This window comes from Ranitomeya imitator, chromosome 8 (genome assembly GCF_032444005.1).
Source record: "Ranitomeya imitator isolate aRanImi1 chromosome 8, aRanImi1.pri, whole genome shotgun sequence".
NCBI lineage: Eukaryota > Metazoa > Chordata > Amphibia > Anura > Dendrobatidae > Ranitomeya > Ranitomeya imitator.
The window spans coordinates 6,724,770-6,750,646 of NC_091289.1; the positions used below are offsets into that span (position 1 = coordinate 6,724,770).

A 25,877-nucleotide genomic window follows, 5' to 3' on the forward strand; every position below is an offset into this window, starting at 1 on the left:
CACCGACCGGGGATGGGGCCCACCGACCGGGGATGGGGCCCACCGACCGGGGATGGGGCCCACCGACCGGGGATGGGGCCCACCGACCGGGGATGGGTCCTACCGACCGGGGATGGGGCCCACCGACCGGGGATGGGGCCCACCGACCGGGGATGGGGCCTACCGACCGGGGATGGGGCCCACCGACCGGGGATGGGGCCCACCGACCGGGGATGGGGCCCACCGACCGGGGATGGGGCCCACCGACCGGGGATGGGGCCCACCGACCGGGGATGGGGCCTACCGACCGGGGATGGGGCCTACCGACAGTCCGCGGGTCACACAGGGGGCTCGTCCATTTGGTGGAAGCCCTGGGTCCAGCTGAATGCATAATGGCCGTTGCGCTCCGCACTGTCACCTCCGGGAGCTTCACTCTGCGCACACCGGACCGGGAGCCGGCGGAGAACCTGTGTGCACTGTGCGACCACACTCACGGCCAGACGCCGGGTCAGAGCGACGCCAGCAACGTGCTCGGGTCATGTGACCGGGTCATGTGATCATCCTGTGACGTCACTGGCCGGCGCTCAGCGGAAAAAGCATCGGTGGTGAGTGCGGCAGTGTGGAGCTGAAGACCCCGGAGATTACATGTGGGGGGGATTTATTCTGTGTGGGGGGGATTTATTCTGTGTGGGGGGGATTTATTCTGTGGGGGGATTTATTCTGTGTGGGGGGGATTTATTCTGTGTGTGGGGGGATTTATTCTGTGTGTGGGGGGGATTTATTCTGTCTGTGGGGGGATTTATTCTGTGTGTGGGGGGGATTTATTCTGTGTGAGGGGGGATTTATTCTGTGTGTGGGGGGATTTATTCTGTGTGTGGGGGGGATTTATTCTGTGTGTGGGGGGATTTATTCTGTGTGTGGGGGGGATTTATTCTGTGTGTGGGGGGGATTTATTCTGTCTGTGGGGGGATTTATTCTGTGTGGGGGGGATTTATTCTGTGTGTGGGGGGATTTATTCTGTGTGTGGGGGGGATTTATTCTGTGTGAGGGGGGATTTATTCTGTGTGAGGGGGGATTTATTCTGTCTGTGGGGGGATTTATTCTGTGTGTGGGGGATTTATTCTGTGTGTGTGGGGGGATTTATTCTGTGTGTGGGGGGGATTTATTCTGTGTGTGGGGGGGATTTATTCTGTCTGTGGGGGGATTTATTCTGTGTGGGGGGGATTTATTCTGTGTGTGGGGGGATTTATTCTGTGTGTGGGGGGGATTTATTCTGTGTGAGGGGGGATTTATTCTGTGTGAGGGGGGATTTATTCTGTCTGTGGGGGGGTTTATTCTGTGTGGGGGGATTTATTCTGTGTGTGGGGGGGATTTATTCTGTGTGTGGGGGGGATTTATTCTGTCTGTGGGGGGATTTATTCTGTCTGTGGGGGGATTTATTCTGTGTGGGGGGGATTTATTCTGTGTGTGGGGGGATTTATTCTGTGTGTGTGGGGGGATTTATTCTGTGTGTGGGGGGGATTTATTCTGTGTGTGGGGGGGATTTATTCTGTCTGTGGGGGGATTTATTCTGTGTGGGGGGGATTTATTCTGTGTGAGGGGGGATTTATTCTGTGTGTGGGGGATTTATTCTGTGTGTGTGGGGGGATTTATTCTGTGTGTGGGGGGATTTATTCTGTGTGTGGGGGGATTTATTCTGTGTGTGGGGGGGATTTATTCTGTGTGTGGGGGGATTTATTCTGTGTGTGGGGGGGATTTATTCTGTGTGTGGGGGGGATTTATTCTGTGTGTGGGGGGGATTTATTCTGTCTGTGGGGGGATTTATTCTGTGTGTGGGGGGGATTTATTCTGTGTGTGGGGGGGATTTATTCTGTGTGTGGGGGGGATTTATTCTGTCTGTGGGGGGATTTATTCTGTGTGGGGGGGATTTATTCTGTGTGTGGGGGGATTTATTCTGTGTGGGGGGGATTTATTCTGTGTGGGGGGGATTTATTCTGTGTGTGGGGGATTTATTCTGTCTGTGGGGGGATTTATTCTGTGTGTGGGGGATTTATTCTGTCTGTGGGGGGATTTATTCTGTGTGGTGGGATTTATTCTGTGTGGGGGGGATTTATTCTGTGTGTGGGGGGATTTATTCTGTGTGTGGGGGATTTATTCTGTGTGAGGGGGGATTTATTCTGTGTGGGGGGGATTTATTCTGTGTGTGGGGGATTTATTCTGTGTGTGGGGGATTTATTCTGTGTGTGGGGGATTTATTCTGTCTGTGGGGGGATTTATTCTGTGTGTGGGGGATTTATTCTGTGTGGGGGGGATTTATTCTGTGTGTGGGGGGATTTATTCTGTGTGTGGGGGGATTTATTCTGTGTGTGGGGGGATTTATTCTGTGTGGGGGGGATTTATTCTGTGGGGGGGATTTATTCTGTGTGTGGGGGATTTATTCTGTCTGTGGGGGGATTTATTCTGTGTGTGGGGGATTTATTCTGTCTGTGGGGGGATTTATTCTGTGTGGTGGGATTTATTCTGTGTGGGGGGGATTTATTCTGTGTGTGGGGGGATTTATTCTGTGTGTGGGGGATTTATTCTGTGTGAGGGGGGATTTATTCTGTGTGGTGGGATTTATTCTGTGGGGGGATTTATTCTGTCTGTGGGGGGATTTATTCTGTGTGGGGGATTTATTCTGTCTGTGGGGGGATTTATTCTGTGTGTGGGGGATTTATTCTGTCTGTGGGGGGATTTATTCTGTGTGGTGGGATTTATTCTGTGGGGGGATTTATTCTGTCTGTGGGGGGATTTATTCTGTGTGGGGGGGATTTATTCTGTGTGTGGGGGGGATTTATTCTGTGTGTGGGGGGATTTAGTCTGTGTGTGGGGGGGATTTATTCTGTGTGTGGGGGGGATTTATTCTGTGTGTGGGGGGATTTATTCTGTCTGTGGGGGGATTTATTCTGTGTGGGGGGGATTTATTCTGTGTGGGGGGGGATTTATTCTGTCTGTGGGGGGATTTATTCTGTGTGTGGGGGGATTTAGTCTGTGTGTGGGGGGATTTAGTCTGTGTGTGGGGGGATTTAGTCTGTGTGTGGGGGGGATTTATTCTGTGTGTGGGGGGGATTTATTCTGTGTGTGGGGGGATTTATTCTGTGTGTGGGGGGATTTATTCTGTCTGTGGGGGGATTTATTCTGTGTGGGGGGGATTTATTCTGTGTGGGGGGGGATTTATTCTGTCTGTGGGGGGATTTATTCTGTGTGGGGGGGATTTATTCTGTGTGGGGGGGTATTTATTCTGTCTGTGGGGGGATTTATTCTGTGTGTGGGGTTATTTATTGTGTGTGGGGGGGGATTTATTCTGTGTGGGGGGGATTTATTCTGTCTGTGGGGGGATTTATTCTGTGTGGGGGGGATTTATTCTGTGTGGGGGGGATTTATTCTGTGTGGGGGGGGGATTTCTTCTGTCTGTGGGGGGATTTATTCTGTGTGTGAGCGGGATTTATTCTGTGTGGGGGGATTTATTCTGTGTGGGGGGGATTTATTCTGTGTGGGGGGGATTTATTTTGTGGGGGGATTTATTCTGTGTGGGGGGGATTTATTCTGTGTGTGGGGGGATTTATTCTGTCTGTGGGGGGATTTATTCTGTGTGTGGGGGGGATTTATTCTGGGTGTGGGGGGATTTATTCTGTGTGAGGGGGGATTTATTCTGTGTGTGGGGGGGATTTATTCTGTCTGTGGGGGGATTTATTCTGTGTGTGGGGGGGATTTATTCTGTGTGTGTGGGGGATTTATTCTGTCTGTGGGGGGATTTATTCTGTCTGTGGGGGGATTTATTCTGTGTGGTGGGATTTATTCTGTGTGGGGGGGATTTATTCTGTGTGTGGGGGGATTTATTCTGTGTGGGGGGGATTTATTCTGTGGGGGGGATTTATTCTGTTTGTGTGGGGGGATTTATTCTGTGTGTGGGGGATTTATTCTGTGTGGGGGGATTTATTCTGTGTGTGGGGGATTTATTCTGTGTGTGGGGGATTTATTCTGTGTGAGGGGGGATTTATTCTGTGTGAGGGGGGATTTATTCTGTGTGAGGGGGGATTTATTCTGTCTGTGGGGGGATTTATTCTGTGTGGGGGGGATTTATTCTGTGTGTGGGGGGGATTTATTCTGTGTGTGGGGGGGATTTATTCTGTGTGTGGGGGGATTTAGTCTGTGTGTGGGGGGATTTAGTCTGTGTGTGGGGGGATTTAGTCTGTGTGTGGGGGGGATTTATTCTGTGTGTGGGGGGGATTTATTCTGTGTGTGGGGGGATTTATTCTGTCTGTGGGGGGATTTATTCTGTGTGGGGGGGATTTATTCTGTGTGGGGGGGGATTTATTCTGTGTGGGGGGGGATTTATTCTGTCTGTGGGGGGATTTATTCTGTGTGGGGGGGGATTTATTCTGTGTGGGGGGGGATTTATTCTGTGTGGGGGGGATTTATTCTGTGTGTGGGGATTTATTCTGTGTGTGGGGTTATTTATTGTGTGTGGGGGGGGATTTATTCTGTGTGGGGGGGATTTATTCTGTCTGTGGGGGGATTTATTCTGTGTGGGGGGGATTTATTCTGTGTGGGGGGGGATTTATTCTGTCTGGGGGGGATTTATTCTGTGTGGGGGGGATTTCTTCTGTCTGTGGGGGGATTTATTCTGTGTGTGAGCGGGATTTATTCTGTGTGGGGGGATTTATTCTGTGTGGGGGGGGATTTATTCTGTGTGGGGGGGGATTTATTCTGTGTGGGGGGGATTTATTCTGTCTGTGGGGGGATTTATTCTGTGTGTGAGGGGGGTTTCTTCTGTGTGTGTGTGGGGGGTTATTCTGTGTGGGGGGGATTTATTCTGTGTGGGGGGGATTTATTCTGTGTGGGGGGGATTTATTCTGTGTGTGGGGGATTTATTCTGTGTGTGTGGGGGAATTATTCTGTGTGTGGGGGGGATTTATTCTGTGTGGGGGGATTTATTCTGTGTGTGGGGGGGAGTTATTCTGTGTGTGGGAGGATTTATTCTGTGTGGGGGGAGGATTTATTCTGTGTGTGGGGGGGAGTTATTCTGTGTGTGTAGGGGATTTATTCTGTGTGTGGGAGGATTTATTCTGTGTGTGTGGGGGGATTTATTCTGTGTGTGTGGAATTATTCTCTGTGTGTGGGGGGTATTATTGTGTGTGTGTGGGGGGTATTATTGTGTGTGTGTGTGGGGGATTTATTCTGTGTGTTGTGGGGATTTATTCTGTGTGTGGGGGGGATTTATTCTGTGTGTGGGGGGATTTATTCTGTGTGTGGGGGGATTTATTCTGTGTGTGTGGGGGGATTTATTCTGTGTGTGGGGGGGATTTATTCTGTGTGTGTGGGGGGAATTATTCTGTGTGTGTGGGGGGGATTATTGTGTGTGTGTGTGGGGGATTTATTCTGTTTGTGTGGGGGGATTTATTCTGTGTGTGGGGGGGATTTATTCTGTGTGTGTGGGGGATTTATTCTGTGTGTGGGGGGGATTTATTTTGTGTGTGTGGGGGGAATTTATTCTGTGTGTGTGGGGGGAATTATTCTCTGTGTGTGGGGGGAATTATTCTCTGTGTGTGGGGGGGATTATTCTCTGTGTGTGGGGGGGATTATTCTGTGTGTGTGGGGGGATTTATTCTGTGTGTGTGGGGGATTTATTCTGTGTGTGGGGGGGATTTATTCTGTGTGTGGGGGGGATTTATTTTGTGTGTGTGGGGGGAATTTATTCTGTGTGTGTGGGGGGAATTATTCTCTGTGTGTGGGGGGAATTATTCTCTGTGTGTGGGGGGGATTATTCTGTGTGTGTGGGGGGGATTATTCTGTGTGTGTGGGGGGGATTATTCTGTGTGTGTGGGGGGAATTTATTCTGTGTGTGTGGGGGGAATTATTCTCTGTGTGTGGGGGGGATTATTGTGTGTGTGTGTGGGGGATTTATTCTGTTTGTGTGGGGGGATTTATTCTGTTTGTGTGTGGGGGATTTATTCTGTGTGTGGGTGGGATTTATTCTGTGTGTGGGGGGGATATATTCTGTCTGGGGGGGATTTATTCTGTGTGGGGGGGATTTATTCTGTCTGTGGGGGGATTTATTCTGTGTGTGGGGGGATTTATTCTGTGTGTGGGGGGATTTATTCTGTCTGTGGGGGGATTTATTCTGTGTGGGGGGGGGGATTTATTCTGTGGGGGCGGAGTTTTACTCTGGGGAAAATATTTAGTGTAACAGGTGGGGGGAGAAATTTGAGGACACAAGTTTGGGGAGCAATGGAGAGACAGGTGGAGACACAATATGGAAAACGGGAAAGATTTGAAACCACTGTATGAGGGGCAAGTGGGAAGATGGGGGGGCATGTATGAGAAAACAGTATGGAGGATGGGTGCATTCACAGTATGGTGATTGGGAGAGATAGGTGCAGACACAGTATAGGGAGTGGGGGATTGGTGCAGACACAGTATAGGGAGTGGGGGATTGGTGCAGACACAGTATGGGGAGAGGGGGATTGGTGCAGACACAGTATGGGGAGTGGGGGATTGGTGCAGACACAGTATGGGGAGAGGGGGATTGGTACAGACACAGTTTGGGGAGTTAGAGCGATTTGTGAGGTGACAGTATGGTTTACAAGGGGATGTGAGAGAAGACAGCATGAAGAGGCAAGGGGAAATGTATGAAGAGACTATTAAGGGGAATAATGTGAGGAGACAGTATGGGGAGGAGTGTGAGTGGGCACAGAATAAAGACTGAGTAGTGTGGCAGGATAGCATGGGGGAAAAGTGTAAGGTCACAGCCATGGAGGGGGAGTGTGGTGAGGGGCCACAGTATAGAGACTGGGCCCTATAGGGGGGACAGAGTGAAGAGGAGCCCCAATATAGAAAGGAGAGGGCAGTGTGGCGGGCATGTACCATAAGAGGGGCAGTGTGAGGGTCATATTTTGTGCAGAGAATATAGTGAGGGGAAATTATTGTTATTCGGGAGCATTATAATGACTCTGGTTTCTTTAAGGGCGTCATGTGGGGATGTGCTGCACAAGACCGGAGAAGATGGGAGTCTGCGGAGACGGCTGTGGGAGAGAAGATTCATCATGGCGTCTGGACAAAATGAAGATAAAATGAAAGATGTTGTGTCTGGAGTCCTTCATCTATAAGGTATCTTCATGTACATGGTTTTTGTGATACTAATTCTCATATTTTTATTTGTTAGGAGCGTTAAAGGGGATGTCCAGCATTCTGGTGAGTCTGCAGTCATTCTTTGTGACTGCAGACTTCTGAGTTCTCACACTGCGCACTGGACACTGTCAGGATTCTCTCGTGCTGGTGATTTACATACATGCGGTCACGTGCTGACAAGACATGCATAGCCTTACTTAATGAAAAAGAGTTGAGTGAAGCTGAACAAGTCTAGTTGGAATGTGGCCAGAAGTATTGAAATCTCATACGTGTGCTGACATGACCGTCCACTCTTGTCATCGGCAAGGGAGAATCCTGAAAGTGTGCAGTGCATGCGTTGTAAGAATTCAAAAGCCTGCAGGAGCTTAGTGTCTGCAGACTTTCATCTCAAACCTCTTATTTATAAAATAAAGCCTTGTAGCCAATTCTAATAGCGTGTAATATACTCACTGTCAGGATTTAGCTCTGCTCGCTGTTCCAGCCATTTCACTCATGCGATTTTCATGTTTTTGGTCACGTGACAACAATCTTCTCTTCCTGCTTCTCTCAGTTTTCCACTGGACATTGAGAGAATTAGGGAGCGTGGCTAGTCGGCATGTGACTGTAAGTTGAGACAGCACAATGGCTCGGTGGTTAGCACTTCAGCTGTCCAAGGACGACATCTGCAAGGAGTTTGTGTGTTCTCCCCGTGTTTGCATGAGTGTAATCCTGTATCAAGCAATTGCTCAGTAGCTCCCCCACTGGCAAACATGTACATTGCAATCTCAGGAAACCCCCTGGAATCTAAACAGAATGCGTCCAAATTAAGTAGCTTGTGTCCATTTTTCTATTGGCTGAAAAGTACCATAAAGTTCTCTCTAATAGTCCTTGGCCGCTGAGCTCACAGTCTGCTCTCCTCCTAGGATTGCGTCTCACTGCTGAGCGCTGGGTCCTAATGTGCAAGTTATGGTGTTTATAGTAGATACAATGTGACAAGTTCCTTTTCCTTTTTGCTTGTGGTTTTTGTAACGGGGCAGTGTCATTTTGGAAATTAGTTTTTGGTTACATTTCTTAATCATTTTTGTTACAAGATAGAAAATTAAGTTTTATATTACATTTCTGGTATTCTTTAAAGCTTTCTGTAGACCAGGGTTCGAATCCCTGCAAGGGTCAACATGGAATTTTGTAGTATCGTGCATCCAGAATTCAGTCACATATAACACTATGTATAAAATAGCACAGAAATCGCCGCACTGTCTGTTCTCTAACCCCAGAAAAAACTCTTCTAACAAAGGAGCCATCAAAAATCGGAGGCAGATGTCAAAGCGCCTTTGAACCAAGGAGACAGAGCGCAGTTCTCAGCTGCCGGGTCCAAGCCTCGGACCCGGATCTCTGGCGGATTTCCCACTGAAACGTCGGCTCTTTTGATGTTTCGCGCAGAGATGGAGATGGCTTCCGGTAATGCACTGGAATAATTGAAAATTGCGAAGCGTTCCGCCCCCTCGTATTGTCCCTCATCAATGTCAGGTTCACGGTGTAAATCTCTCGTTCCCCTCGAAGGCTGCGCGCTGTAAATGAAACGTTTGGGTGTCGTGGCCGCAGGATTTATGCAGAGTTTTCGCTTTTGTACAGCATTTTGGAATTTTTTTTTTCATGCCTCCTTTATATTGTTCTTCGTGCTGTTGCATAGCAACTATTTCATAGGGTAGAAGCAATAACCGCCCTCTGTGAGGGTCCGGAGTACGAGGCCCCCCTCTGTGCGGGTAATGTGGCCGCTCCGGATTTACTGAATACTTGCAAGAAAAATAGTTTGTGCCATTTCTGTTTTCTTTATTTGCAGTCAGCCCTTTCTCAGTGACAGAGGGTCCGAGCGGCCGCCATTATCTCATGTACAACAGGCAGGGAACAGCGGGGCGACAACCTGCAGTGCGGCCAGCACAACTTTCTCCAGGGTTGGCACCCAAGTCTGAGAGGTGGCAGAACACAATTAGGGTCATGTCCTGGGGAGTCTGATTATAGGGGCTGCATCTGTGCATTAGCCATACCTGCAGGGACAAATCATGGCGTCTCCCCCCGGGGGTCAAATAATCCTGTGTGATACTGACTGCTGAGCTGTGTATCTAATCCTCTCCTGTGTGATACTGACTGCTGAGCTGTGTATCTAATCCTCTCCTGTGTGATACTGACTGCTGAGCCGTGTATCTAATCCTCTCCTGTGTGATACTGACTGCTGAGCTGTGTATCTAATCCTCTCCTGTGTGATACTGTCTGCTGAGCCATGTATCTAATCCTCTCCTGTGTGATACTGACTGCTGAGCCGTGTATCTAATCCTCTCCTGTGTGATACTGACTGCTGAGCCGTGTATCTAATCCTCTCCTGTGTGATACTGTCTGCTGAGCTGTGTATCTAATCCTCTCCTGTGTGATACTGACTGCTGAGCTGTGTATCTAATCCTCTCCTGTGTGATACTGTCTGCTGAGCCGTGTATCTAATCCTATCCTGTGTGATACTGACTGCTGAGCCGTGTATCTAATCCTCTCCTGTGTGATACTGACTGCTGAGCTGTGTATCTAATCCTCTCCTGTGTGATACTGTCTGCTGAGCCATGTATCTAATCCTCTCCTGTGTGATACTGACTGCTGAGCCGTGTATCTAATCCTCTCCTGTGTGATACTGACTGCTGAGCCGTGTATCTAATCCTCTCCTGTGTGATACTGTCTACTGAGCTGTGTATCTAACCCTCTCCTATGTGATACTGTCTGCTGAGCTGTGTATCTAATCCTCTCCTGTGTGATACTGTCTACTGAGCTGTGTATCTAATCCTATCCTGTGTGATACCTTCTGCTGAGCTGTATCTAATCCTCTCCTGTGTGATACTGACTGCTGAGCTGTGTATCTAATCCTCTCCTGTGATAATGACTGCTGAGCCGTGTATCTAATCCTATGCTGTGTGATACTGTCTGCTGAGCTGTGTATCTAATCCTATCCTGTGTGATACTGACTGCTGAGCCGTGTATCTAATCCTATCCTGTGTGATACTGTCTACTGAGCTGTGTATCTAATCCTATGCTGTGTGATAATGACTGCTGAGCTGTGTATCTAATCCTCTCCTGTGTGATACTGTCTGCTGAGCCGTGTATCTAATCCTCTCCTATGTGATACTGACTGCTGAGCTGTGTATCTAATCCTCTCCTGTGTGATACTGACTGCTGAGCCGTGTATCTAATCCTCTCCTGTGTGATACTGTCTACTGAGCTGTGTATCTAATCCTCTCCTATGTGATACTGTCTGCTGAGCTGTGTATCTAATCCTCTCCTGTGTGATACTGTCTACTGAGCTGTGTATCTAATCCTATCCTGTGTGATACCTTCTGCTGAGCTGTATCTAATCCTCTCCTGTGTGATACTGACTGCTGAGCTGTGTATCTAATCCTCTCCTGTGATAATGACTGCTGAGCCGTGTATCTAATCCTATGCTGTGTGATACTGTCTGCTGAGCTGTGTATCTAATCCTATCCTGTGTGATACTGACTGCTGAGCCGTGTATCTAATCCTCTCCTGTGTGATACTGACTGCTGAGCCGTGCATCTAATCCTCTCCTGTGTGATACAGACTGCTGAGCTGTGTATCTAATCCTCTCCTGTGTGATACTGACTGCTGAGCCGTGCATCTAATCCTCTCCTGTGTGATACAGACTGCTGAGCCGTGTATCTAATCCTCTCCTGTGTGATACTGACTGCTGAGCTGTGTATCTAATCCTATCCTGTGTGATACTGTCTGCTGAGCTGTGTATCTAATCCTATCCTGTGTGATACTGTCTGCGGAGCTGTGTATCTAATCCTATCCTGTGTGATACTGTCTGCTGAGCTGTGTATCTAATCCTCTCCTGTGTGATACTGACTGCTGAGCCGTGTATCTAATCCTATCCTGTGTGATACTGTCTGCTGAGCTGTGTATCTAATCCTATCCTGTGTGATACTGACTGCTGAGCTGTGTATCTAATCCTATCCTGTGTGATACTGTCTGCTGAGCTGTGTATCTAATCCTATCCTGTGTGATACTGACTGCTGAGCTGTGTATCTAATCCTATCCTGTGTGATACTGTCTGCTGAGCTGTGTATCTAATCCTATCCTGTGTGATTTCTCTACTGAGCCGTGTATCTAATCCTATCCTGTGTGATACAGACTGCTGAGCCGTGTATCTAATCCTCTCCTGTGTGATACTGTCTGCTGAGCTGTGTATCTAATCCTCTCCTGTGTGATACTGTCTGCTGAGCTGTGTATCTAAACCTCTCCTGTGTGATACTGACTGCTGAGCTGTGTATCTAATCCTATCCTGTGTGATACTGACTGCTGAGCTGTGTATCTAATCCTCTCCTGTGTGATACTGACTGCTGAGCTGTGTATCTAATCCTATCCTGTGTGATACTGACTGCTGAGCCGTGTATCTAATCCTATCCTGTGTGATACTGACTGCTGAGCCGTGTATCTAATCCTATCCTGTGTGATACTGACTGCTGAGTTGTGTATCTAATCCTCTCCTGTGTGATACTGACTGCTGAGCTGTGTATCTAATCCTATCCTGTGTGATACTGACTGCTGAGCTGTGTATCTAATCCTATCCTGTGTGATACTGACTGCTGAGCCGTGTATCTAATCCTATCCTGTGTGATACTGACTGCTGAGTTGTGTATCTAATCCTCTCCTGTGTGATACTGACTGCTGAGCCGTGTATCTAATCCTCTCCTGTGTGATACTGTCTGCTGAGCTGTGTATCTAATCCTCTCCTGTGGGATACTGACTGCTGAGCTGTGTATCTAATCCTCTCCTGTGGGATACTGACTGCTGAGCCGTGTATCTAATCCTCTCCTGTGTGATACTGTCTGCTGAGCCGTGTATCTAATCCTCTCCTGTGTGATACTGTCTGCTGAGCCGTGTATCTAATCCTATCCTGTGTGATACTGACTGCTGAGCCGTGTATCTAATCCTATCCTGTGTGATACTGACTGCTGAGCCGTGTATCTAATCCTCTCCTGTGTGATACTGTCTGCTGAGCCGTGTATCTAATCCTCTCCTGTGTGATACTGTCTGCTGAGCCGTGTATCTAATCCTATCCTGTGTGATACTGACTGCTGAGCCGTGTATCTAATCCTATCCTGTGTGATACTGACTGCTGAGTTGTGTATCTAATCCTCTCCTGTGTGATACTGACTGCTGAGCTGTGTATCTAATCCTATCCTGTGTGATACTGTCTGCTGAGCCGTGTATCTAATCCTATCCTGTGTGATACTGACTGCTGAGCCGTGTATCTAATCCTATCCTGTGTGATACTGACTGCTGAGTTGTGTATCTAATCCTCTCCTGTGTGATACTGACTGCTGAGCTGTGTATCTAATCCTATCCTGTGTGATACTGACTGCTGAGCCGTGTATCTAATCCTATCCTGTGTGATACTGACTGCTGAGTTGTGTATCTAATCCTCTCCTGTGTGATACTGACTGCTGAGCCGTGTATCTAATCCTCTCCTGTGTGATACTGTCTGCTGAGCTGTGTATCTAATCCTCTCCTGTGGGATACTGACTGCTGAGCCGTGTATCTAATCCTCTCCTGTGTGATACTGTCTGCTGAGCCGTGTATCTAATCCTCTCCTGTGTGATACTGTATGCTGAGCCGTGTATCTAATCCTCTCCTGTGTGATACTGACTGCTGAGCCGTGTATCTAATCCTATCCTGTGTGATACTGACTGCTGAGCCGTGTATCTAATCCTATCCTGTGTGATACTGACTGCTGAGCCATGTATCTAATCCTCTCCTGTGTGATGCTGAGTATGTAATTATATCGGAGGGATCACGTGTCGCAGTCTCGGCGCTGCGCTGTCCTCATTCTGTACGGAGGGTCCGGGCTGCGGATTGTCACCTCACTTATCATCCCTCCGCGCTGTCGGCTCCTGACCTGATTTCCTGCTTTCCTTCCCCTGCGACAGCAGCCAGCGAGTGACACCTCCTGTGTAGAGCAAGCTGGCACTTCACACATCAGGATCAGCAGCGCCACGTTAGTACCTGCTGCAAGGTTATGCCCTGCTCCCTCCAGAGCTGCACTTCTTCCCGAGACCCTGATCACACGAGAGACAAAAACGTATAGCCTCCCTGTGCCGCCATCGTCTATAGCCTCCCTGTGCCGCCATCGTCTATATAGCCTCCCTGTGCCGCCATCGTCTATATAGCCTCCCTGTGCCGCCATCGTCTATAGCCTCCCTGTGCCGCCATCGTCTATATAGTCTCCCTGTGCTGCCATCGTCTATAGCCTCCCTGTGCTGCCATCATCTATAGCCTCCCTGTGCCGCCATCGTCTATAGCCTCCCTGTGCCGTCATCATCTATAGCCTCCCTGTGCCGCCATCGTCTATATAGCCTCCCTGTGCCGTCATCATCTATATAGCCTCCCTGTGCCGTCATCATCTATAGCCTCCCTGTGCTGCCATCGTCTATAGCCTCCCTGTGCCGCCATCGTCTATATAGCCTCCCTGTGCCGCCATCGTCTATATAGCCTCCCTGTGCCGTCATCATCTATAGCCTCCCTGTGCCGCCATCATCTATAGCCTCCCTGTGCCGCCATCGTCTATATAGCCTCCCTGTGCCGTCATCATCTATATAGCCTCCCTGTGCCGCCATCGTCTATATAGCCTCCCTGTGCCGTCATCATCTATAGCCTCCCTGTGCCGCCATCGTCTATATAGCCTCCCTGTGCTGCCATCGTCTATAGCCTCCCTGTGCCGCCATCGTCTATATAGCCTCCCTGTGCTGCCATCGTCTATAGCCTCCCTGTGCTGCCATCATCTATAGCCTCCCTGTGCCGTCATCGTCTATATAGCCTCCCTGTGCTGCCATCGTCTATAGCCTCCCTGTGCTGTCATCATCTATAGCCTCCCTGTGCCGCCATTGTCTATAGCCTCCCTGTGCCGCCATCGTCTATAGCCTCCCTGTGCCATCATCATCTATAGCCTCCCTGTGCCGCCATCGTCTATAGCCTCCCTGTGCCGCCATCGTCTATATAGCCTTTCTGTGCCGCCATCGTCTATAGCCTCCCTGTGCCGCCATCGTCTATAGCCTCCCTGTGCCGCCATCGTCTATAGCCTCCCTGTGCCGCCATTGTCTATAGCCTCCCTGTGCCGCCATTGTCTATAGCCTCCCTGGGCCGCCATCGTCTATAGCCTCCCTGGGCCGCCATCGTCTATAGCCTCCCTGGGCCGCCATCGTCTATAGCCTCCCTGGGCCGCCATCGTCTATAGCCTCCCTGGGCCGCCATCGTCTATAGCCTCCCTGGGCCGCCATCGTCTATAGCCTCCCTGGGCCGCCATTGTCTATAGCCTCCATGTGCCGCCACCGGCTATAGCCTCCCTGGGCCGCCATTGTCTATAGCCTCCCTGGGCCGCCACCTCCAGGTGGCCGCTGTATTCCCCAATGTCTGCAGGGTGTAACAACTATACAAAGCACTGAGATAACAACAATTGTGTCCAGAAGTGCGGCCCTATAGGAGGTTTGGACACAGTCAGGAAGGGCCCCATGTGCAACAACAGTAGACGGACTCCTGCATATGTCTGTGACAGAGGCTGCTGTGTATGTGGTGGCCCCTGAGCTCCTGGGCCCCTGCACGACTGCTCAGGTGTCAGCAATGCTTCGTAATGTGATGGTGACGATCCTCGTTCTTTATCTGCGCAGATATAATGAGCCGCGCATCATCCTGGACCAGGTCCTGTGGCGGCAAAACGCTGACCGCTGCGTCGGGGGGTCGTGGTGGACTGCACACCTCACTAATGCGCTCACCCAGGAGACAAGGAAAATTGGAATTGACCTGAAGAAAGAAAGTAAAACGACTTCCATTAACCAGAATCCTCCAGGGGAAATACAGCTGTCAATTACTGACCGGCTAATTGAGCAAGCACTACATTACAGTGATTGACAGCCTCAGTGTAAAGAGGTTCTGCAAGAGATGGTCTAATAGGTGTACAGGCAGTATTATAGTATTGTATTGTAGTAGTTATATTCTTGTACATAGGAGCAGTATTATAGTAGTTATATTCTTGTACATAGGAGCAGTATTATAGTAGTTATATTCTTGTACATAGGGGCAGTATTATAGTAGTTATATTCTTGTACATAGGGGGCAGTATTATAGTAGTTATATTCTTGTACATAGGAGCAGTATTATAGTAGTTATATTCTTGTACATAGGAGCAGTATTATAGTAGTTATATTCTTGTACATAGGAGCAGTATTATAGTAGTTATATTCTTGTACATAGGAGCAGTATTATAGTAGTTATATTCTTGTACATAGGAGCAGTATTATAGTAGTTATATTCTTGTACATAGGGGGCAGTATTATAGTAGTTATATTCTTGTACATAGGAGCAGTATTATAGTAGTTATATTCTTGTACATAGGGGGCAGTATTATAGTAGTTATATTCTTATACATAGGAGCAGTATTATAGTAGTTATATTCTTGTACATAGGAGCAGTATTATAGTAGTTATAGTCTTGTACATAGGAGCAGTATTATAGTAGTTATATTCTTGTACATAGGGGCAGTATTATAGTAGTTATATTCTTGTACATAGGGGCAGTATTATAGTAGTTATATTCTTATACATAGGAGCAGTATTATAGTAGTTATATTCTTGTACATAGGAGCAGTATTATAGTAGTTATATTCTTGTACATAGGGGCAGTATTATAGTAGTTATATTCTTGTACATAGGGGCAGTATTATAGTAGTTATATTCTTGTACATAGGGGCAGTATTATAGTAGTTATATTCTTGTACATAGGGGGCAGTATTATAGTAGTTATATTCTTGTACATAGGAGCAGTATTATAGTAGTTATAGTCTTGTACATAGGAGCAGTATTATAGTAGTTATATTCTTGTACATAGGGGCAGTATTATAGTAGTTATATTCTTGTACATAGGGGCAGTATTATAGTAGTTATATTCTTATACATAGGAGCAGTATTATAGTAGTTATATTCTTGTACATAGGAGCAGTATTATAGTAGTTATATTCTTGTACATAGGGGCAGTATTATAGTAGTTATATTCTTGTACATAGGGGCAGTATTATAGTAGTTATATTCTTGTACATAGGGGCAGTATTATAGTAGTTATATTCTTGTACATAGGGGGCAGTATTATAGTAGTTATATTCTTGTACATAGGAGCAGTATTATAGTAGTTATATTCTTATACATAGAGGGCAGTATTATAGTAGTTATAGTCTTGTACATAGGGGCAGTATTATAGTAGTTATATTCTTGTACATAGGGGCAGTATTATAGTAGTTATATTCTTGTACATAGGAGCAGTATTATAGTAGTTATATTCTTGTACATAGGAGCAGTATTATAGTAGTTATATTCTTGTACATAGGAGCAGTATTATAGTAGTTATATTCTTGTACATAGGAGCAGTATTATAGTAGTTATATTCTTGTATATAGGGGCAGTATTATAGTAGTTATATTCTTGTACATAGGAGCAGTATTATAGTAGTTATATTCTTGTACATAGGGGACAGTATTATAGTAGTTATATTCTTGTACATAGGAGCAGTATTATAGTAGATATATTCTTGTACATAGGAGCTTTATTATAGTAGTTATATTCTTGTACATAGGAGCAGTGTTATAGTAGATATATTCTTGTACATAGGGACAGTATTATAGTAGTTATATTCCTGTATATAGGGGGCAGTATTATAGTAGTTATATTCTTGTACATGGGAGCAGTATTATAGTAGTTATATTCTTGTACATAGTGGACAGTATTATAGTAGTTATATTCTTGTATATAGGAGCAGTATTATAGTAGTTATATTCTTGTACATAGGAGCAGTATTATAGTAGTTATATTCTTGTACATAGGGGCAGTATTATAGTAGTTATATTCTTGTACATAGGGGCAGTATTATAGTAGTTGCATATGTGACAGGGATGTGTATTTCCGTATGTGTTTTATCTCGGGCTGTGTCTGGTCGCCGTTCTGTACAGTTAGCAGTGGTACGTTGCAGCGATATATTAGGCCGTTAATGGCTCGTGGTGATGTATCCTGAGTCTATTACGGGAAGGGATGTAATAATATCTTGTTATGAAGGATTGATGTTGCTGTAGCTTCTCTCACATTTGCCATACACCGTGTGCAGAATTATTAGGCAAGTTGTATTTTAGAGGATTATTTTTATTATTGATCAACAACTATGTTCTCAATCAACCCAAAAGACTCATAAATATCAAAGCTTAATATTTTGGGAAGTTGGAGTGGGTTTTTTTAGATTTGGCTCTTAGGAGGATATCTGTTTGTGCAGGTAACTATTACTGTGCAGAATTATTAGGCAACTTAATAAAAACCAAATATATTCCCATCTCACTTGTTTATTTTCACCAGGTAAACAAATATAACTGCACAAAATTTAGAAATAAACTTTTTTTCTGACATGCAAAAACAAAACCCCCATAAATGAGTGCCCAATATAGCCACCTTTCTTTATGATGACGCTCAGCAGCCTCCATCCATAGATTCTGTCAGTTGCTTGATCTGTTTACGACTGGTGCAGCGGCCACCACAGCCTCCAGACACTGCTCCGAGAGGTGGACTGTTGTTGTGAATTCTGTTGTCGGGCTCCCTCCTGTGGTCATGAATGGTACTTCGGCTGGTTCTGTCCATGGACTTCCTCTGGTGGGTGTTTCTGAGTTTCCTTCCACAGGTGACGAGGTTAATTCGTTAGCTGGCTGCTCTATTTAACTCCACTTAGATCTTTGCTCCATGCCACCTGTCAATGTTCCAGTATTGGTCTAGTTCACTCCTGGATCGTTCTTGTGACCTGTCTTCCCAGCAGAAGCTAAGTTCCAGCTTGTATTTCTTTGGTTTGCTATTTTTCTGTCCAGCTTGCTATTTTTATTGTTGTCTTGCTTGCTGGAAGCTCTGGGACGCAGAGGGAGCGCCTCCGCACCGTGAGTCGGTGCAAAGGGTCTTTTTTGCGCCCTCTGCGTGGTCTTTTTGTAGGTTTTTGTGCTGACCACAAAGTAACCTTTCCTATCCTCGGTCTGTTCAGTAAGTCGGGCCTCACTTTGCTAAATCTATTTCATCTCTGTGTTTGTATTTTCATCTTTACTCACAGTCATTATATGTGGGGGGCTGCCTTTTCCTTTGGGGAATTTCTCTGGGGCAAGGTAGGCTTATTTTTCTATCTTTAGGGCTAGCTAGTTCCTTAGGCTGTGCCGAGTTGCATAGGGAGCGTTAGGCGCAATCCACGGCTATTTCTAGTGTGTGTGATAGGATTAGGGATTGCGGTCAGCAGAGTTCCCACGTCCCAGAGCTCGTCCTTTATTATCAGTAACTATCAGGTCATTCCGTGGGCTCTTAACCACCAGGTCTATTATTGTCCTGACCACCAGGTCATAACAGACTGTGCTCCCTCACTGTAGATCTCACAGGTTCTCTATGGGGTTCAGATCAGGTGAACAAGGGGCCATGTCATTATTTTCTCTTCTTTGAGACCTTTACTGGCCGGCCACGCTGTGGAGTAGTTGGAGGCTGTGATGGAGCATTGTCCTGCATGAAAATCATGTTTTTCTTGAACGATACCGACTTCTTCCTGTACCACTGCTTGAAGAAGTCTTCCAGAAACTGGCAGTAGGTCTGGGAGTTGAGCTTCACTCCATCCTCAACCTGAAAAGGTCCCACAAGTTCATCTTTGATGATCCCAGCCCAGACCAGTCCCCACCTCCACCTTGCTGGCGTCTGAGTCGGAGTGGCGCTCTCTGCCCTTTACTGATCCGGCCTCTGGCCCATCCATCCGGCCCATCAAGAGTCACTCTCATCTCATCAGTCCAGAAAACCTGTGAAAAGTCTTCAGATATTTCTTGTGTGTCAAACAGAAATCAGTCCCAGGAGCGCTGAAGGAAACTCAGACAACATATGTCGTTTGCCACAACGCGTTTCAACGGTAAACATCGTCTTCTTCAGGTGGCAGGGCAGAGGGATCACTGACACTCGGAGGATGGGTGGGTGCTCACCTGTGAGGTGCAGGCAGGGCGGAGGGAACTCCCACCTGAAGAAGACGGTGTTTACCGTTGAAACGCGTTGTGGCAAACGACATATGTTGTCTGAGTTTCCTTCAGCGCTCCTGGGACTGATTTCTGTTTGACACACATTCTTATCCTCCTTTGGAGGTATTCAGCTGGAGCTGCGGTGGTGCTCGACAACTCCCTTTCATCTCCCCTTCCCTGGGTCAATTCCTCTGCGCTCCCCTCTGACTGCTTTCACTTATCTTGCTTCAGATATTTCTTGGCCCAGTCTTGACGTTTTATCTTAGGTTTCTTGTTCAGAGGTGGTCGTTTTTCAGCCTACCTTACCTTGGCCATGTCCCTGAGTATCGCACACCTTGTGCTTCGTGTTACTCCAGTAACGTTGCAGCTCTGAAATATGGCAAAACTGGTGGCAAATGGCATCTTGGCAGCTTCACGCTTGATTTTCCTCAATTCATGGGCAGTTATTTTGCGCCTTTTTTGCCCAACACGCTTCTTGCGACCATGTTGGCTATTGGCCAGGAAACGCTTGATTGTCCGGTGATCGCGCTTCAAAAGTTTGGCAATTTCAAGACTGCTGCATCCCTCTGCAAGACATCTCACAATTGTGGACTTTTCAGAGCCGTCAAATCTCTCTTCTGACCCATTTTGCCAAAGGAAAGGAAGTTGCCTAATAATTAAGCACAGCTTCTATAGGGTTCTGATGTCATTAGACAACACCGCTCCTCATTACAGAGATGCAATCACCGGATTTACTGAATTGTTAGTTGGCTCTCAGCCTGAACAGCTCGGAGTAGGACGACAAGTATAAAAAGTATCATGGGATCACAATACAACTTGCCGAATAATTCTGCACGCGGTGTATTTTGAGATCATTGAATGAGGTGCTAGTTGCTTTCTGCAGTTTTGTCGGGGGTCCGCAGCCGGCCATTTCTTATAGAGGTCTGTGGTCTGCAGGGTCAGCACTTTCATACTGTGTGATTGGGTCAGAGACTGAACACCACGACTACAATGATGAGGGGTTTGGGATTCTCTTCTGCTTTGGTCCCGGATTCTTGTGCCCTGCGGAGCTTACAATCGGTCCGCCTGTATGCTGTCTGCGGATGTCACCGGCGGTCGCCCCCTCTTCTCCATTGTGCGCTGCCTTTTCTGACAGTCCTCGGAGAAATGACAGCAGATAATTAATGGCTTTGGGTTGGGGGAGACGACTCTGTGCTCTCAGTGCTGCAGTTAATGAGATTTCGTGTGAGGGGATCCGCAGTTTGCCCCGATGCTGCCAGACTGCGCCCTGCCGCCCCTGTACCCAACGTAATACCTGTAGTTCTCGCACCAGGTACGACCAGGACGGCACCTGGGACGCTGGTCTAGATACCTGGTGCCCGGTTAGTGACCGGGGGTCCTTGAGCTTTTACTTTTTCTGCCATTGACCTACAAGTCCACCCCCCATATAGGGTCCATGCCCTCTGCGCCATTGGTGGAATACAATCCCCGTAGTCAGTACTATATAGTACGCTGTTCCACAGCGAGAGGAATAGGACATTGTGCTCTGCCATGAGGCGCTATAGGAGGGACAGTCCGAAAACAATATTTAGCAAGGTCTAATATCTGATCTGTCTTTCTCGGGTGATTATGGAAGATCTCCTGAATTGTTGGACTTTCCCTTTAAGAAGGAGATGGTGTTTAATAAAGCAACAGGAATCTTGCATCAGTCGGTGAAGCAAAGCCAAGATGCAATTCCCTCCATGTATTGCTTGTGCCAGTTCCTAAAATAGCAGGACATGGCAGGCAGGGCGGAGGGATCACTGACACCCGGAGGGTGGGTGGGTGCTCACCTGTGAGGTGCAGGCAGGGCAGAGGGATCACTGACACCCGGAGGATGGGTGGGTGCTCACCTGTGAGGTGCAGGCAGGGCGGAGGGATCACTGACACCCGGAGGATGGGTGGGTGCTCACCTGTGAGGTGCAGGCAGGGCGGAGGGATCACTGACACCCGGACGATGGGTGGGTGCTCACCTGTGAGGTGCAGGCAGGGCGGAGGGATCACTGACACCCGGACGATGGGTGGGTGCTCACCTGTGAGGTGCAGGCAGGGCGGAGGGATCACTGACACCCGGAGGATGGGTGGGTGCTCACCTGTGAGGTGCTGGCAGGGCGGAGGGATCACTGACACCCGGACGATGGGTGGGTGCTCACCTGTGAGGTGCAGGCAGGGCGGAGGGATCACTGACACCCGGACGATGGGTGGGTGCTCACCTGTGAGGTGCTGGCAGGGCGTAGGGATCACTGACACCTGGAGGATGGGTGGGTGCTCACCTGTGAGGTGCTGGGTGGGGGCTAACGCAGCTCTGGATGATGAAGCTGTGATTTCCAGCCTGTAAAGATGCTGCCGATGAATAATGGATGTCTCCACCTGACCTGCTGGATACTGGCGGTGAAGCCGGAGCGGAGGGTGGGGGCTCAGCTGTGCAGGGAGGATCCCAGTGGGCGACTGATGGGGTGTGATGCTCCATTACAGGGCACGTTCTGTCCTCTCGGCGAGGGGTATGGAGGGGTCACCGAGTGCGAGGAAATGGAGGCATTAGAGCTGAGCAAAGGTGTGTCCAGCCCAAGGGAATCCCTGAAGAAATCACCAGCAGCAAGTGGTTGTGAAAAGGGGGGATACGAGCTGGGAAAAGGGGGGATATGAGCTGGGAAAAGGGGAATACGAGCTGGGAAAAGGGGGGATATGAGCTGGGAAAAGGAAGGATACCAACTAGGAAAAGGGGATACGAGCTGGGAAAAGGGGGATACGAGCTGGTAAAAGGGGGGATACAAGCTGGGAAAAGGGGGGATACGAGCTGGGAAAAGGGGGATACGAGCTGGGAAAAGGGGGGATACGAGCTGGGAAAAGTGGGGATACGAGCTGGGAAAAGTGGGGATACGAGCCGGGAAAAGGGGGGATATGAGCTTGGAAAAGGAAGGATACCAACTAGGGAAAGGGGATACGAGCTGTGAAAAGGGGGGATATAAGCAGGGAAAAGGGGGGATACGAGCAGGGAAAAGAGGGGATACGAGCCGGGAAAAGGGAGTATGCGAGCCGGGAAAAGGGGGGGGTACAAGCTGGGAAAAGGGGGGATATGAGCTCGGAAAAGGAACAATACCAACTAGGAAAAGGGGATACGAGCAGGGAAAAGGGGGGATACCAACTAGGAAAAGGGGATATGAGCTGGGAAAAGATGGGATACGAGCCGGGAAAAGGGAGTATGCGAGCCGGGAAAAGGGGTGGTACAAGCTGGGAAAAGGGGGGATATGAGCTCGGAAAAGGAACAATACCAACTAGGAAAAGGGGATACGAGCAGGGAAAAGGGGGGATACCAACTAGGAAAAGGGGATACAAGCTGTGAAAAGTGGGGATATGAGCTGGGAAAAGTGGGGATATGAGCCGGGAAAAGGGCACATGTAGTAGTTGGGGGCTCACACATTGGTCGAGGGTTCACACATGTAGCTGTCGGGGGCTCACATATAGCATTTGGGGGCTCTCATATTGGTCGGGAGTTCGCACATTGGTCGAGGGCTCGCACAGGTAGCAGTCGGGGGCTCACATATAGCATTTCGGGGCTCTTATATTGGTCGGGAGCTCGCACGTGTAGCAGTCGGGGCTCGCACAGGTAGCATTTGGGGGCTCACATATTGGTTTGGGGCTCGCCCGTCTTACATTATACATTGGCAGTAGATGTGACAATCGTTTCCATCCTGATAACTTTCTTTTCCTGATGAGCTTTCACTTCCCGTCTCCCGCCGTCAGTCACTATGGCGGTCCCCCAGAGCGCTCTGCAGCCGGGACCCTGGTGCTTGTCCATTTAATTGGAGACTCCGAGATAAAAGTCCAGAGCTTTAGCCTGGATCAGAGAGGAAGAATATGGGATCATTTGACATAGTAAAGTTCCCGGCTGCGACCGTCTCCCGCGCGTCTTCCTTTTGATAGAAGATCCGGGCAGCTTAGCGGCGGATTAATTCTGCACACGCTCCTGTTACAGAGCAAAAAAGCGCGGCATCTCCTCCACGTCTGACAACCTTATACCCTTCCTATAGGATCAAGAGATCAGACCCGTGGACTTGTCACTGTGGCTTTATTCACTGCCAGGCAGCGGAGGATGGCGGGACGCCTCGCCCCACTCTGTCCTATTCTGCACCGTCAGTAATTTTATTTTATCCACTGAAATCCCTGATTTACATTGGAAATTCTCCGCTCTTCATTGAAAACGATGAAAAAAAAACCTTTTATATTTTACAGACGGGAAAAATCTTCTGGAAGTAAAGGCCACGATTAATCTGCAGTTAATTGGGTGAAATTTCAGAAAACAGAGAACGGCGTCTGCAGCCAGGACGCGGTGTCAGGCTCGTGATAGATGGCTTTTTCTATGGCAGTCGTTTTCTGTGCACTGCGATGGCCCGAGGGGCGACAGTGATGTGTGGGCCGACCCCGTACTAAGGAGAAGAGCCATCATTGGAGGAGGCGCCTCCATTAGCCTCGCCGGGGACATGGACCTGCTGTGCAGCTTTCCTTCCACTAGGGGACACTCCATTATGAATAGCTAGAATCCTGGCGCCATATTAGGTGGCTTTATAGAAAGCGGGGCCGGGACCAGGTATATCTGTGCCCCCACCCCAAAGAAAAAGAATGGCTCAGAGACTAAGGTAACAGGACCCTTAATGCGCCTCCCCCTATGATGGGTCAGGAAACAAATTATGATGACCACTTCCACTAAAAAGTCAACAAAAGTAACAAAAAAAAGTGGTGTTCTTTAGGGATGTGACTTAACGGAGAAATTTCAAAGTTAGATACAGAATCAATATTAATATTTTTCTGACAATTTACTACATACAGGGGGAAAAATAGCGATATTCATCCCCGATGTCCTATATTTTACCTGTCCATCCCAGGGACGGTCATGGAGACTCATAAACTATAATGGAAGCCGTTCAAGTGTCCAGAATTTGGCAGATACCCTAATGGAAAATAAAGAGACCCCATTAAAGATAAAGTTATACGTCTGACTGTTTTTGCATCCGTTATGCAACAAATACAGCTTGTACAAAACTGTTGGTGGTTCTAATGATTTATTCCTGTACTCGTGGTGGTTCTGGTGACGTGTAGTGATCTTTGTTCTGAAGCTGTATTCATGTAGCGATGAGGATTGTGTTGATCTCTTCATCACAAGAACCATCATCAGTCCATGCATACGAAACCAAAATCATCATCAGTACATAGAGCATCAGTCATCAATAATACATGAATATGGCACCAGAACCACCATCAGTACATGAATACGTCACCAGAACCACCATTAGAACATGAATGCATCACTAGAGCCACCAAGGTGATGTTATATCGCCACATCCACAGAAATTAATTCTGTCCAGACCTATCACAGCTGAGGGTTTGTTACAATTGTATCCGGTCCAGACAATGCTCTGTGAGCTAAAATATATTAGAACATATCTCTTTACCGTGGAGATAGTTTGTCACATTTAATTTGCATTGATGCATTGTAACAAACTATCCCCACAGTAAAGAGATCTGTGCTGATGTGCTTTAGCTCACAGAGCATTGTCCAGACTGGATGCAATTGTAACAAACTCTCAGCTGCATCAGGACTGGTTTTCAGCATTTAGGACTTTACCAAGAAGACTTCTATATGCAGACAACTTCAAAGTAGTACAGAAGTAAAATTTCAATTGTAAATGTCGTGCTTTGCGGTTATTGAATGAAAACATTAACTGATGCTAAAATCCTGCCCTGGCTTAATACTGCTCACATCTGAGGGTTTGGTACAACTGCATCCAGTCTAAAAAAAAAAAATCAAATCTCACTATGGTTCTGATAAGTTTGTTACAATGTAACAGTGCAGATAACGTGTATCAGACAGTACAACAGTCTGGACAATCTGCTGTAACAAAGTCTCAGCTGTAGATAATTCGGGTAGAGATATTGAGAATCCTTGAACTTTCCATGTTTGCATTTTAAACACTTCTGCTTGCCGTCAGTGAATGAAAACTTCTGGTTTATAGCTGAAAAGCTGTGATGTCTTATTACTTCTCCCTGGTGAGAGTTTGTTACATTTACTTGTGGTCAGAACATTGTAATACAGATCAACACCATATTCTCTGCTGTCCTGATATTTTGCTACAATGTATCAATACTGTATCAGCCGGAGCATTCCGTGCGGCCCATGTATTGGCCCTGGTCATCTGTGCTGCCAGGAAAAAAACGACCGTGTCTCCATGGGGTTTGCACGAACACGCGGTCCTTGTAAAAACTCGGACATGTGCATCGCAGCATAGATTAGAATGGGTCCGTCTGGTACCTGCAAACACGGACGTGATGGACGCCTGATACATCGCTCAAAATGTCACCACTTTTTAATGCATTTTGCATCAGTTTTGTCATTTTTATGTTGCGATTCTCAGAAGAGCCGGGTTTCCACCATTTTCATATCTCACATGTAAAGCACTATGGAATAAATGGCGCTATAATAATAAATAATATTTAGCCATATCTATGACCCGCACTGTTTTTCTCATTTCAGTCCAACTCACTCTAGTAAATAGTCATAAAAAATGCAGTAAAATCTACATAGATAGAAGTGTGATATAGGAACACAAGATTTATCAAATAAAGGCAACGC

The 25,877-nt window shown here is 47.6% G+C and overlaps 1 protein-coding gene across 1 annotated transcript in view; it reads left to right on the top strand.

Moving 5' to 3' along the window:
• LOC138647266 (contactin-4-like) overlaps nt 1-25,877 on the top strand; it is a 254,562-nt gene that overhangs the window by 16,276 nt on the left and 212,409 nt on the right. Inside the window, exon 3 of the mRNA XM_069736165.1 lies at nt 6,986-7,128. The gene's annotated coding sequence lies outside the window, so the exon portion shown is untranslated. The remainder of the gene's footprint in view (nt 1-6,985; nt 7,129-25,877) is intronic.